Source organism: Zonotrichia leucophrys, chromosome 13, assembly GCF_028769735.1.
Source record: "Zonotrichia leucophrys gambelii isolate GWCS_2022_RI chromosome 13, RI_Zleu_2.0, whole genome shotgun sequence".
Taxonomy (NCBI): Eukaryota; Metazoa; Chordata; class Aves; order Passeriformes; family Passerellidae; genus Zonotrichia; species Zonotrichia leucophrys.
The window spans coordinates 6,191,858-6,206,313 of record NC_088183.1 but is presented as its reverse complement, the minus strand read 5'-3'; the positions used below and the strand labels follow the sequence as shown (position 1 = coordinate 6,206,313).

General features: G+C 53.1%; 1 protein-coding gene across 1 annotated transcript in view; it reads right to left on the bottom strand.

Annotated features, from left to right (window-relative positions):
- Positions 1–5,588, bottom strand: part of FAT2 (FAT atypical cadherin 2) — a 56,457-nt gene extending 50,869 nt beyond the window's left edge. The window contains exon 1 of the mRNA XM_064724784.1: positions 5,137–5,588. The gene's annotated coding sequence lies outside the window, so the exon portion shown is untranslated. The remainder of the gene's footprint in view (positions 1–5,136) is intronic.
- Between the last annotated feature and the right edge of the window lie 8,868 nt (positions 5,589–14,456).

The window sequence follows — 14,456 nt, the reverse complement described above, 5'->3', positions numbered from 1 at the left end:
GGTGAAGCCAAAGGCCACCTTTCCACCTGCAATCTGCATTTCTGCCTGGAACCCAGGGAGAGCTGGATTTTGCACTGCTGCCAACACCTAGGCCTGGCCCAGATGTGTCACCTAGCTGAGGTGTCACTTTGTAAGCTCATCTTTAGGCACAGGACAACCTGAACATAGTTGAACTCTGCAGAGTTGTGAGGGTCAATGATCTCTCTCTGTTTTGGCATTGCAGCATCATTCTAGAGAATTCTAGAGTTAACTGAGCAGCCCCAGAGCCCTCAGTGAGGTCTGGGGGTTGAGGGAACCTTGCAGTGCCAGCTGCCTTGCAGCTCCTGTCCCAGGGCAAGTGTGACAGGAGGGAAGTGAAGAAGGGATGTGCAAAGGGAACCATCCTTATACATCATTCCTGATCCCTTTCCTCTGCTCTCCCCACCGATGGGAGCAAGGGGGTAAATCCTGCTTATGATCCAAAAGCTGCCACTGCCCAGATAACCAGTGGGGGGGTTGAGGGGTGGACAAGGACAGCAGCTGTGACAACAGCCAGGAGACAGGGAGAGACAGCACATCCCACTGTGGCTGTCAGGGGAATGGGCACTGCTGGCTGGGACAAGAAGCAGCCCTGGGGGCTGGAGAAGGGGCAGCCAGTGCTGGCAGGAAGGAGATTTGGTGGGAGCTGCTCACCAGGCAGGGTGTGAGGGGCCCTGGGGTTGGGCACCACAGAGCAGCAGCCCAAGCACATTGGCACAAGGGCCAGGTGGAGCATGCCAGGATCTCACATGAGTGTGCCCCAGCTCTGCTGCTGCTGCTGGGACTGTGCACCACTCACCCTCCTGTGATTCAGCTGCCATGGAGGCTTTAGCACCAAAGACCTCATACCTCAGTCACTGCAAACTATCTGTGAGAGCCCACAAGGGGTCCTGGACTCTTCTCTGATTGCTTTCTCCTGCCAAAACTGATCCTGAGCCTTTCACATTTTCCCCATGCTTGGGATGCAAGTTAGCTTACACTATAATCATCCCCCTGTCTGCAGACTGCTGAAGGATTTGGGTGTGTGGGACCACACTGTCAATCCTGGTACCCTTCAGATCCGCACATTTAACCAGATAGGCAAAGACCTGAAAGGAGTTAACTTTGCACAAGCTTGTGAAAAGCAGCAGGACAGAGGAGAGAAATCCAAATTAGGACTCCCAGCTGGAAGAAAAAGCTCTAATGTGAGCCCAACCCGATTATTAGACATCAGAGAATCCACACAAGAGGGAGCGCCGCGGGCAACTGAGCTTCATGAATTGTGCTGCTCACAAACCAGCTGTTTACTGAGGTGCTGCAAAGCTGGGAGAGCCGAGGTCCCACACACAGCTCACACCTGACCCACGGACACCAACAGGGCTCAGCTCACTCCAGGCTGGGGAGAGCAGCAGCTCTGCCCAGTGTGAAGGGGCTCTGACCCTGTGAGTCCTCACTGCCGCCTTCACTCAGCCTGGCTGCTGGTAACGAGGCCGCTGCCCTCATCACCTCCAGTGCCCTTTCTGCGATTCCCCGTGGGGAACACACACGTTATCCTAAAACCGCTGAAATTCCTTGGGAAGGAGCCCAGGAGCACCTTGGTGTGAAAGCTGCTGAGGGACCTTGTGCCCCGCTGGGCTCAGGTGAGGAGGGACAGCCCGGCCTCGTCTGCCCCGCACACACCTTGGTGTGAAGCTGCTGAGGCACCTTGTCCCGCTGCCGCAGTATAACAGCCCTCGCTGCCCCACAGCCTGCCACCTGACTCCTCCTCATTGTCCTGCTCCCAATTCCTTCCCTGCACCTGTCCTGCCTGATCGATGATTCTCTCCTTGCCCTGCCCAGATCCTGCCGGTCCTTCCCTCCTGCTGCCCGCAGGTGAGCTCGGAGCGCAGCTCTCTGCTCAGCCCCTCTCTCTCCGTGTCCATCTGTCCGCCTCCAGCTGCTCCTTCCCGCCCCTTTCCTGCCTTTGGAGGCAGCGTGAGGACACAGAGGACAAAAAAAAATGAATGAGACAATCAGGGCATCAAGGATGGCTGGCCAGCACGCCAATAGCCGTGCCACAAAAATTCCCTGCAGCAGGGATTTATTGAATGCAAGGGTTACCTGCGAGCTGATAGAAACCCTTCAGCTCCCAGAGCTGCCCGCAGCCTCCCACCTCCTGTGCTGTGTCCAAGCTGCTGCAAGGCCACCCCGTGCCCTGGGGAGCTCGGTGTTTCACCGAAAAAAAATATTAACCCCCAGGAGAGCCGCGTTTGCCCAGGCTGGCCTCACTGCCACAGTGTGTCCTTGTCAGCGCTCCCAGCACAGGTCACTCCCTCCTGCTCCATCCTCTCTGCTTTGAGTGTATTTCTGTGATCTCCTCCCATTGCAGCGCCTCTGTGGGGCCGGCAAGGGTGCGTGGACACTGCGTGGAACACCTGTGACCAGCAGGCAGGGCACAGAGTGTCCCTGTCAACCGGGGCCATATGGAGCAGCTATTCATGGCTCAACCCGCGTCTCCCGGGCTGCCTGAGTCACAGCTCCTGTCACACGTGCAACCCAGCCACTCAAAAATAGTCACACAATGGAAGAGCATCCAAGTAGCCCTGCCTGATCAGTTTTGATTGCTTAGTGGAGGAGCATAAAAAAGAAGGCACAGGAAACCTTTCTCCCACTTTTCAGCATCAGTGCAAGTACCTGTCTGATCTTGGGCTACTGCATTTAAAAACCTTCACTGGAGCCGTCCATACCAAATGGATCAAAACCTTGTTTGAAGCCGAACACAACTTTTGGTGTCTGCAACATCCTGTGGTAATTTGTTCCCCATTTAATTATGCCCTCCATACAGAAAAGAAAAGTGTTTCCTTTGGTTTGTTTCAACCCTGCTCCTTGTCCATTTCTGAGCTGCAAACCTTCCTAGCAGCCCTTGCAGCCTGCCCCTCCCTGGAGCTCCTTCTTCCAAGAATTAAAGAAAGTTTCTTTGCTAATAAAGCAGTACCTGCCTCATTGCCAAGGAAAAAGTGTGGTTAGAGGAAAAAATGCTTGCTCAGCAGATCAGCTTGTTAATAGACAATGCAGCATCCATGTTGCCAACCCAGTTTAAAAAATTTAAAAGGGCTCAGGGGTATTTAATCCTCTTATGTTTGTCCATGATACAAGAGGAAGCCCAGTGCTAACAGCTCAAGGTGCAGCTGCACTTGCATGCTCCACACGTGGCACGGAACAAAGCGAGGTGCAGGGAGCAGGGAATGCCATTGCTGCAGCACGCAGGGAGCTGGAACCATCCTGCAGCGCTTGCCTCGGAGCAGTTGGCAGGAGAGCAGGATGCAAAATGCATTAGTCCCTAACAGATGTTTGATTCCAGGTGTCGTGCCTCCTTTGAACTCTCCCTCCGTACATGAGCAGTGCTTGTTTGTTTGCAGGGTTGGGAGCTGCGCTGGTTTGGGAACATTAGGGTTTGAAATGCATTCATGGTGTGAGGGAAAGGCTCAGGACAGGAGTGGATCCTGCTGTGCTCTCCCCTCCACAGGCACGGCAGCTGGGCTCATTTTGGGAATGTCACAGAGCACGCTGAGCCTACAGGCAAGGCTGGGAGAAGCAGAGACCGAATCCCTGGCTGGGTTAGAGACCTCTCTCTGCCCAGAGCCTCAGGAACCCCAATCCTACAGCACACAGGTGGATGTCCCTGAACCATTCCCGATAAGGTGAGGGGTGCTGCACATTAGGAGATGATAAAAGCACACAATGCCAAGCCTGGAGGCTTTGCTGTCCCAAATCCCGAGACAGCCCAGCCCTGCTCAGGAGCCCAGTACAGACTGTTTGCTTTCCATCCCAAATGGAGCCCCTATCACCTCACAGGTCTCTCTAGCCGACAGCCTGGAGAGCCACGGCAGCTCCCTGCACATCCCCTGCCTGCTTTTTGCCCCTCTGAGTGCCGGAATGGGGGAACAGAGCAATCCATGTGCCCCTGGCAGGATCCAGGGCCAGCAGGAGCCCGTTGGCCACAGCCCTGCCTGCCCAGCAGAGCCTGCCCAGGCTGAATTTCCACACCACCTGGGAACTCTCAGCCCTCCGCAGCCACAAAGGCAAAGAAGCAGGAGCTTTCTTTGAGGGTTTCCTCTGAAGCAACCCCAGTCGCGTGACCGCTGATCTTTGCCCCTCTGGAGTGCTGTGCTCCACCGAGTCCAACTCCAATTTCCCGGGAGGCTGATTAGCTGATAACTGCAGTTTGGAAGGGTTGGCTCCCAGTGCCCAGGCCTCCCTGCCTGTATTTCCACCTCCTTTATCAGGGCTGCACATGTACATAGGAAATAATTCCTGCACGCCCTAAAGTGGGACTGGGCTTGCTCTGTCTGGGATTTCATCCTGTCAGAAGGCACTGGCAGTGAATGAAGGTGCAGACACAAAAAGGGTGGCTCTGCCTTCAGCTCCTGGCTCTGCTGCCCATCGTGGAGGGGCACAAGGGCAGGTGAGGAGCTCTTAGCTGGGCGTACAGGGAAGCTGGGCAGGGGAAAACCAGTGCTGTGACTGCACTTGGGGATCCCCAAAGCACAGCCCAGGGGATCCCCAAAGCATAGCCCAGTTCAAGGTGACAGTGAAGTGGCTCAGTGGGGCACGTGGGGACAGAGTTTGGAGCTGTACACCTCACCCTGGTTAGCAGGGCTGGACATGGCCAATAGCTGAGCCTACAGCCAGACGCCATCGCTGCTCCTGCTGCACCTCATCCATTTACTCCAGCACAAGCTTGCTCCCTGCAGAAATCCTGCCCTGCTCAGACACCTGGATTGCTTCTGTGCTCACTCCCTCCACACCTGCCTTGCTCTGCAGCGTCGCTTTTGCCTTTGATACCTGGAGCCCACCTGCTCGCACTGGCTGCAGCCTGCTGGAGCTCCCCAGCTAAGCCAGATGCAAACACGAATGAAACTTTTTCTGCCTCCTTCCATAAGCCCTGTGCTAGGGCTGCCAGAAGCGAGGAAGAGATGAAGAGCTCTGCATCCCAAAGCTCTCTCTGTAGGTAAATGCTGCTCCCAGCAAAAGTTACTCACATGCAAAAGCAGTTTGACGATTAAATCTCTTCAACCTCCATGCCTTCCTCCATCCATGCTGCACAGACTGCTCCCTGAGTCATTCTCACTCCCCACACCGGCCAGCAGCGTGCCTTACCTGTTGCAACAGGAGAGGCACCTCTCCTGAAGTTCACTGCTGCCTCTGCGCTCCCTGCGCTGCGAATCCTGTCCGGCAGCAGCAGCAGCAGCAGCTCCTGGCTGCCCGCCGGGGCTCCATGGTGCGGGCAGATCAGAGCAGAGGGCTCCGAGAGATCCCTGCAGGAAGGGCTTCTGCCGGCTGCAGCTCCGGCGGCAGCGCTCGGGAGCGGCGAGGGAGAAAGTTGCGAGGGGTGGAACTGGCTCGCAGGAGCGCCAGCCCTCCCGTGACGGGCTGCGGGAGGAGGAGGAAGGGCATCGCCCGCTCCCTCCGTGAAGTTGTGAGTGTGCCTGTGTCAGAACCGGGCAAGGACCCAAGCCTTAGAGCCAAATAATTGCAGCGCTTTTTACTGTTAGATTAACCCGAAATCCAGGGCTTCAACTGCAGGGCGGGGGGTGGTGGTGGGCTGGCGGAATATGTCGGGTAAATCCCTCCCAGCACACCTGAAAAACTCAAAGATTGTTTTTAGCTATCTGCCAGGTGGGTGTTGTGAGGAGGGATGGGTAGAAGGGGGTGGGGGAAACCTGAATTTGCCCTCGGAGCAGCTGCGTGCGAGAGGCACTTTGAAGGTGGTTGTTGTTGTTGTTTGTGTTGGGGGAGCCCCCAGAAACCTCGGCTGGTGCCAGCGAGCCCCGGGGGGCTCCGTGCTGCACGGAGGAGAGGGGATGAAAAGGGGGTCCTGCCCTGAAAAGGCAGGAGGCAGCGAGGAGAGATGGCAGCGTGGGGAGATAGACAACGTACAGGAGCTTTGGGGGATTTATCTTTGTAGAGCATCCTGGCTCTGGGGGAGTTGATCAGGGCTGGACCAAGGTGGAAGGACACGGACTCTTCTGTGAGGGTCCTTCAGTCCTATTTGTCCCCTTCTGCCTCCCCCCTTCCTTTCCATCCCAAACCCCAGTAAATATTAATATTCCTCCTTTAGACTGAAGTGAGGTTTGAACAGGGTACTTCTCAACATGGGAAATGAATGTTCAGCTTTAAGTAAAGTTTCCTTCCCCTCTGGTGTGTTTTTGCAGATGAAATTACCAGAAAGCCCTCTGTATAGTTTTAGAGGAAAAAAAAATAGTATGAAAATTGGACAGTTTTAAGTTCAAACTGCCCACATAGGTGCCTGGCTGCTCCTCATGAGGCTACACCCAACAATGGCACAGGAATGAGTGGAGGAGAGAGACAGGGTCTATTAACATCCCGTTTGAGGAGGAGTGGTTGGTGCAAGCCTGCACCTTACTGGTCACCAGCAAGCCTCACAAGACAGGAGGGTATTGATCCTCTGGCCACATGTGCAGCCTTGACTGGAACTTGTCTCAAACTAAACGCTGTCAATTTAAATCACACAACACCAATCCCTTGGAAAATCCATGTGATTTCATGGTGCAAATCCAAAATGATGTGAAGAAGTTGACCCATGGTGTATTGGGACTATTTGGAGTTGTTGGTGGAGATGAGTGAGAGCAACATGGTAAATTCACCAGAAAATGTGGTTTTGATGGAATCAAAATTAGTCAGGAATTAGGATTAAATCAAGGGAGTTTGTACTAGGAATGAGAGGGGAAATGTGCATGGCATGGTGAGACTGAGCAATCCCCCATGGGTCACTGTGGGACACTGCTGGGTTTTGGGAAATCTCTGTAGCTATGGTGCTCCAAATGTTCTTGTTGGGTGCTCTGCTCACAGCATTTAACTCCACTTGGAAAGTGACTTTGATTTCCAGCTCATCATGGCCTTTCAGAAACAGTCTGAACTGAGTGAGAAGAAGGAAAAAACTTAGTTGGATTTACATGTACAGCTTATCAATTTTTCCGGCTGGTTTGTTCAGGTGATTTATAGGGGAATTTGTAGTGAAGTTTTGAGGATTATGAAAGTGACAGTAGAAATAGTAGTACCTTGAAATTGCAAATTAGCTTCCTTTCAATGACATCTCATGAGAGGAGGCCAGATCAGCCAGTGGTGGCACTGGGAGGTGCATTTGGGAGGAAGGAAAGGAAAAGTTCCTTCACACAAGCTGCATGTCTCACAGCTGGGGAAGGCGAGAAAATCAGGTATTGGTGGCTGGATCTCAGCAGGGCTGACGCAGGGCTCAGAACAATCCCTGTATTATATTTAGACACACCAAGGTGCAAGTGAGCAAACCCCTGGCTTCAGGGCATCAGCTGATTGCTGCAAGAACCAGCATTTCCCTGAGTTTGGAGCCTTTCACCGCTGCACAGGTGCCTTGTTCCCTCTGGAGCAGTGGGGGCTTGGTCTCATCCTGTGGAGCAAGGTGTGAGCCCTCAGCTAGCAAGGCCAGCAGTGCTGATCTCAGCATGCCACCCACGAGCCAGCTCTCCCTGTCTGCACTGTCTTCTCGCTCTCCCAGGTGGTGACAGGGCCCCTCTTTCATCCCTTCTCTTTGCTCTGCTGATGAAATGCTCTCTGGGGAGGCTGGTGCTCACAGATGAGCTGTGTATCAGTCAGGCCCTGCAGAAAAATTGGGTGTAAGCCAGTTATTACCTGATCCCCTTACAGAAAATGTACAGTATCCAGTGAATGCAAAAGCCACTGACAACTCCACCTTGTTGGCAGCAGGTTGGTGGCACTGGGTGTTCCTTCCCACAGAGGTGGCAGAGAATGGTGCTGCTCTTGTTGGCTGCAGGGGACTAAAGGGTTGGCTTTAGCTCTCAGAAAAAAACTTCCTTGGCTATGAAGCAGCAGACCATGAGGGACATGACTGAAGGAGGGCTTGGTTATCCAAAAGACAACTGCTTTTCCAAATGTACCAGATGGTTTAATAACAAAATTACCTTTCCTAATTAAATCATGCTTTGGGGTGAGCAGCAACCTAGCTATGGAACCCCCAAAATCCTCATAGCTAGAATACTAAGATGGACTTCTGCCTTCCATACAAAAACAAACATGGTCTCTTAGAGCACATTTGGATGGGTTGCCATCTCAGTGATCCAGGAAGTACAAGAAGCAGAGGAGAGCTTTTCCTGAGCTCCAGCTGTTCATTCCATATGAGTGGTGAGTGAGAGCCTGGAACTGGTGAAAACTTCTGGCTCTGCCTCCTCAGCTCTCCTGCTCAACCTGAAGTCAGGCTGGGTTGGGAAGAAAAGTGTTGTGTTTATCCCAAGGAGCAACTCCTGCTCCTGCAGAAAGGGGTGGGTTGTGGAATTATTTGTGGTGGCAAGCAGAGAGGATTGGCCTGGCTGGGGGGAGCTGTGCCAGGAGGAAAGACAGAAGATGGAGCTGTGCATGGTGCCTGGCTTTGTCCTTCTTCACACCACTCAGACAGTCAAACAAGCCAGCAACGCTCCATAAGCTGCTGTCAACATTTCATGCCACCATGATGTCCTGCTGCTGGGATCTCACCCTGCCAGAAGCAATGGGGCCTTTCCAGGCTCTGGGGGATGTCAGAGCTCCATCACTTGGCTGGCAAGGGTGCTTCTTTCTCCCTAATCATGGGGAGAGATTTCATTTCCTGGTTCCACCCAAGATCTCCATGTAATGAAGCCAAAGTGTTCTGCGGTGGGTTACCTGCATGCAGAGTTTTCCAGTGAAGCAGCATGTTCAGGCTGGGGCAGGGAAATCACCATGGGCCTCTCTGGACCAGCAAGAAACATCTACAGGGGTCTCCCTGCTGTGGACTCACTGCTCTGCCTGTGCCCTGAAGTTCTGCCTGCAGGCCCATCTTGCAGCTCATCCTCCCAAACGTGCCTTTCCCGGCCAACACTTGAAGCTGCAGTGTTGCCTCCATGGCCCCGCAGGTCAGGGCAGTGCTGATGAGATGTGGCACTGGATTTGTTTTCTCCAAACCCTTCTGCCCTCAGAAACAGCCACGATGGTGTGACCCCCTTGATCATCCCTGCTGAGGGTGAGGGTGAGCTGGGGCTGGAATGTTCCAGCTGTGTGGGTGAGGATGGGCAGCACAGTCTTGGTGCAAGCTCAGGGGTGTGCAGGGATGTGTGAGTTCCCTCCCTCGGGGACAAACAGCTCCTGTTTCCCCTTTGCAGGGAATAGAGCCCGTCTGTGTGTCTGGCCCTTCAGCCCTGCATTGCTGCCGTGCTCTGTGGGTCTGTTTGCACGGCAGCGTGCAGGGACTTGCCAGGGAAGGGGCGATTATCTGCCTGGAACGGCGGCGGCAGCGCTTCCCCAGGCAGCAGCAGCGTCTGCTGGGGGCAGGGAGGATCCTCTCCTGGGCAGGGATCGGCTCCCCGAGCCGGGTCTGGCTGCAGCCTCCTTGACCAGGGCTGCTCCCGTGACTCAGGATGGTTCCTGTAAAACACCCTGCAGCTCCCAGACAGGCAGGATCATTGGGGAATGAGGGGGTGCTGTCTGGAGAGGGACCTTTGGGTGCTTTGGAATCTCCCAAGGGGCACAGGCTGGATCCATCTCTCCCCTTGCAGCAGGGTGGTAATCACAGCCCTTGACTCATATCTCTGTGAGCACACCTCATTCTCACTCTGAGACTCACCCTTTGTACCCAGTACAAATTTGAGCTGGGATTTCCTTTGTGCTCCACTTTATCCTGGCCTGAAGTCCAGGAGGAGTCTGGTGATGAATGAGTTTGACTCAGGCCACCCATCAGACATCATTTTGGGAATAAGAGGCTGATGCACACTGACCGCTCCCCTCCATTCAGTGTGGGATCTATTAAGACATCTTTGGCTCGTGAGGCTGAGTGCTGGGTAGTCCCTGCCCTTAGACACTCAGGAGGGCATCACATGGAGCTCCTGTTGGTCCTCCACTCCACAAGTTTATTGTTGGGACAGGTGAAGCATGACACATGGCTGAGAGTGAAGGGCAGGAGGCTGTTGGCAATGTTGGAATGGAATCCAAGCCTCTTTGGGCCCTGTGTGGGATCATAAGGATGCTGTGGCATGCTCCCCATGTTGGCTTCCCACCAAGCATGATGCACATTGATTCCTACAGGGCACTGCTGACAGATCCATTGCCCCTTTAAAAGAGATGAAGTCATCTCCCTCCGAAGCCATCTGGCACCTGGACAGAGTCAGGAGCTCAGTGCAACAGAAGGCTGGGATGCCAGCCCACAGAGGGGATGTCATCGCTCTACAGACAGATGGGACCCTGAAGGGATGGGGAGAGGTGCTGCTCAGGGCCCTGGGGGAAGGTTTGGTGTGCAGGTAACGCAGTGGGGACCCGCTGGCAGAGTACCAAGGTGTGCCATGGTCCCACTGCCATCATCCCTGCGAGCAGAGCCCCACTGGGGGCTGGAGCTGCAGGTTTTCCTGGCACGACAGGGGGCTGTAGCAGGCCCTCATCATGGGATGAGCTGGTGAGTCAGTGTGTCTCCTCCTCCCCTCCATCCCTCCGTGCATGAGCTCATCCCAAGCCGCTGGTCCTGCCTCGCGTGCCGGATGGCTCAGGGATGGCTGAGCTCAGGGATGGCTCATCTCAGGCATGGCTGAGCTCAGGGATGGCTGATCTCATCCCTGGCTGTGCCACCAGCCCTCACTCGGAGCGCTGTGTCACCGTGTCACCGCAGGCCCCAACAGGACACCGTGGGAAGAGAAGCCTGCATGTCCCAGTGAGGCTTGGGGAAATGATCTCAAGCAAAACTGCCCACCAGGCTTGAGTGGGTGGTGGGGGATGAGGTGAATTCCTCACTGGCATGCCCAGGGAACAGCCTCTCACTTCCAGCTCTGGCAGGAGGTTTCTCTATCAGTATCCTGGCCATTCCCAGATGCCTCGTGTATCACAGACCCTAAACCCTCCTGGTGTGACTCACTGAGGAGCTGGTTCCCTTCACAGGACTTTGCTTGGTCATGCTTTTGTGCACCAGGAATGGTGCCACATTAAAGTCTTTCTGAAGTTGCTGCTCTGGACCCCTTCTCCCCACCATGCATTGCAAGGCAAGCATCATAACATCCCCCTGGGATACTGGCCAGGGCAGGGACCTGGTCAGTGCCTCCTGCTGGCCCAGCTTTGCAGGAAGGAGCTGGGGCTGTGATGGGTGGGTGAACACAGATGTGCTTTTCCACCACCCTGAATGAGAAACCAAACTTCAGCTTGGTGTTTGTGGAAGAGATTGGTGGGTGGCAGTGGATAATAGAGGAGGGGACAAGGTGGGAATTGCTTGGGTCCTACGAGGAGCTGGGGATAGAGGACAGTGAGTTAGAGGGTAGAGCAAGGATGAGAAGTTAAATTACAGCTCCATAGTTCAGGTGTCTGTCCAGGCAGAATGAGCCATTCCTAGAAGATGAGTCTCTCCCCTCACTGATGCCACACAACCAGCTTGGACTGGATGTTTAACTTTTAGTCCAGTGCACTGGATCGTGTGCTGGGGATTGCACGGGCACTGGGAGATCAGGCACAGGCAGAGCAGGGTCTGCCCACACTCTTGCTTCACCCAAATGTCTCTGGTTTGCCTGGCTTGAGCAGAAACTCTTTCAAAGTGGAGGTTAATTTTGAAATAGGGAAATAATTTGTGATTGTTCTGGTCTGGCCTGAAAAACCCTGGACCACTAACTCTTTTCCCTGGGAAAGACCACTCCTCTCCTGCTTTGTCTGCTTTCGAGCCAAAACATTTCTGTTCTTCATTGCAGCCAAAATTTTATTAATCTTTAACCATTGCAGTCCATAAATTTTTATTAATCTGTTAACCCATTGCAGTCTGTAAATGTTTATTAATGTGTTAACCCATTGCAGTCCATACATATTTATTAATTTGTTAACCCATTGCAGTTCGTACATTTTTATTAATCTGTTAACGCATTGCAATCCGTAAATGTTTATTAATCTGTTAACCCTCAGTCCCAGACTTCCATGCTCCCCTCTCAGATCCTTCTCTCTTCTTCTCCTTTGCCTTGGTGCTCAGACCTGACACCCAGTGCTGCCTGGCAGAGAATCCAGGCTGGAAGTTCCTTGCTCCAAGGGCATTTTAAAGAGGCGCCGTTGTGCAAGTCCCAGTCCCAGGAACACAATTCATGTGATGATTATCTCGATACCATCCTCTGTGAACCAGGGCAGCCTCAGCCAAAAGAGGAATTTAGAGCTAAACAGCTTTTGTTTACAGGAAGCCAAGCACGGTGTCTGGGCTTGTACCAGTGCAGCAGGAGATGTTGCTACTGTCTCAGACTGCAAAATATTGATGGATGTGTGTCCCTGAGATTTCCCAGGGACCTTATGGGAGCAGTCTCCCTAATTTTTGAAGCATCTAATACAGGAGCCTGAGGGGAAAAGTGTTTCCTTTGGCTGACTGGACGACCAAGCAAAGGTCATCAGCTTTATTGGCTGCTGTGTTTGGCCATGATCACCACAGGCTTTGCAGCACTCTGTGCCTTGGGATGGAAGAAAGTTGGGTCTCAGGTGTGCTGTAAAGGGCAGTGGCCACCAAGGGACACAGTACCAGCAGCCCAAACCTCCATGAATTTGTACTACTGAACAAATCCATTGTAAAAAACCCACTGATTCCTCACAGGCTAGCAAAAGAGAGGAGACAAACTTCTCTCCCAATACTGAAGCTGCTTTTCAGGGTGTATTATTTTCTTCCTTTTGGATTTGCAAAACCACAGTCTTACAGGAAAAAATGCTGGTGGACTTCTCTGCAGAAAGAGGCAAAGAACCTCATCTCCAAGGCTTGTCCTGCTCAGGACAAGGAAACAAACAATTGTGAGAGAAAATCAAAATGTCCGACTGCTCTCCAGATGTGAGGGAGGGCTTGCCCACATCTGGCAGGGAGTGTTTCTCAATGGAGCAGCTTTCCTCAGCCCTGGGCACACGGCTGGGGGTGGCTCTGGTACCCACAAACAGGATGGTCCAGTTCCTGTGCAGGCAGATCTGTTGGGGCAGTTCAGTGAGTCAGAGAACATTTACCAGGAGCTTTTTGTGTCAGGAAATGTGTTTTGGTGAAAAAAGGAAGAAGTTTATAATAAGTTGAGAGAAAAAAAGGATTGAAAAATGAAAGAAACACAGATTGCAGAGGCATTTCCCAAGCAGCAAATCCCAGTGCTGAGGGATACCATCCAGCCCAGTCAGGATGGTCTTTGTGGGATTCACTGGTGTCCCACTGCCCGATTTGAAGTGAGCCATGTTTGGTAACACCTCATGGGGCTGCAGCAAGGCTTTCCCTATCCTTGAAGCACTTTGTCCAACCATTTGGAGAAATATCTGAGAAACTGACCTTTGGAGTTGTGCTGCTCTGATGTGCATCAGTCCCAGGCTCCTTCCCTTCATTCCTGGAACAGGGGATGATGATGTCTGTAGTGCTGACAGTCTAAAATGTGTGCTGAGAACAGGGGTGGCAGAGCCTCAGTGGTGTTGGGCTGGATCCATGGCATCCCCCAAATGTCTGTCATCTTCCAGTGCCTGCATCCCTCCAGGGAAGCAGGGGCATCTGTTAACCTCCTTTTCACTGGTGGGGAAACTGAGGCACAGAGATGCTCAGCCATACTTGCAAATATTTTAAGCCAAACAGGGAGTAGATGGATGAGGGGAAGCAGAGGAAAGGAGCAGGGACCTGAGGACTGGAAGGTTTGGTGGGACCAGAAGATACCAGGTGTGGAAATGCTGCCTGGGAAGGTGAGCCTGTCCTTTGCAGAGCCAAACCTTCTGTTTTGTCAGGGCTGGGGAAGGCACTGCCCTCATCACCCTGCCCAGCAAACCTTCCCCAGTGACCTGGGCATGAGGGCTCAGCTCAGCTGCTTGAGGTGAGGGCTGGATATGCTGCTGGGAGAGCAAGGTTGGTCCCCTCTGAGTTTCCCCAGAAAGGAGATTTCTCCATTTTCTGCTATGGCAGCACTCTGCACCCCTGATGCCTCTTGGCTGGGGCTTTTGCTGTGAAGCAGCTCTGAGTACCCACCCTTCCCTCCTGCCCTGATCTGTGCAGTTTGGGCATTGCCTGAGCAAGAGGAAGGGGCAACCTTCATTGGAATGAGAGGCAGTCTGCCAGGAAGATAAACAGAACAAGGCCTGGGTGAGAGGTGTGGAGAATCCCTAAAGCTGAGGGGCTTTGCATTAATTATCATATTAAGCGTTCAAACTGCAAAAAATACCCATCTCCGTTTTCATGCATGTTCACTTTAAAAAGAAATAAAAATCCTGCTTAATTGCTCCACTTAATTCATTAAAGGATTAAGGCAAAGACTTAAGGGAAAAAGTGAAGTATGATGATGGGCGGTTCTGGTATCCTGCTCCAAACCATCCCTGAGTGTTTTGGAAGGAGCCAGGGTGTGAACAGGACTGCTCTGGCCAGTGCTCCTGCCCGTTCCCAGCATGGTGGTGAGCCCTGGAGCTTGAGCAACCCCACCAGTGGGACCAGTGGGACGTGGGGACACAGCCCCAGG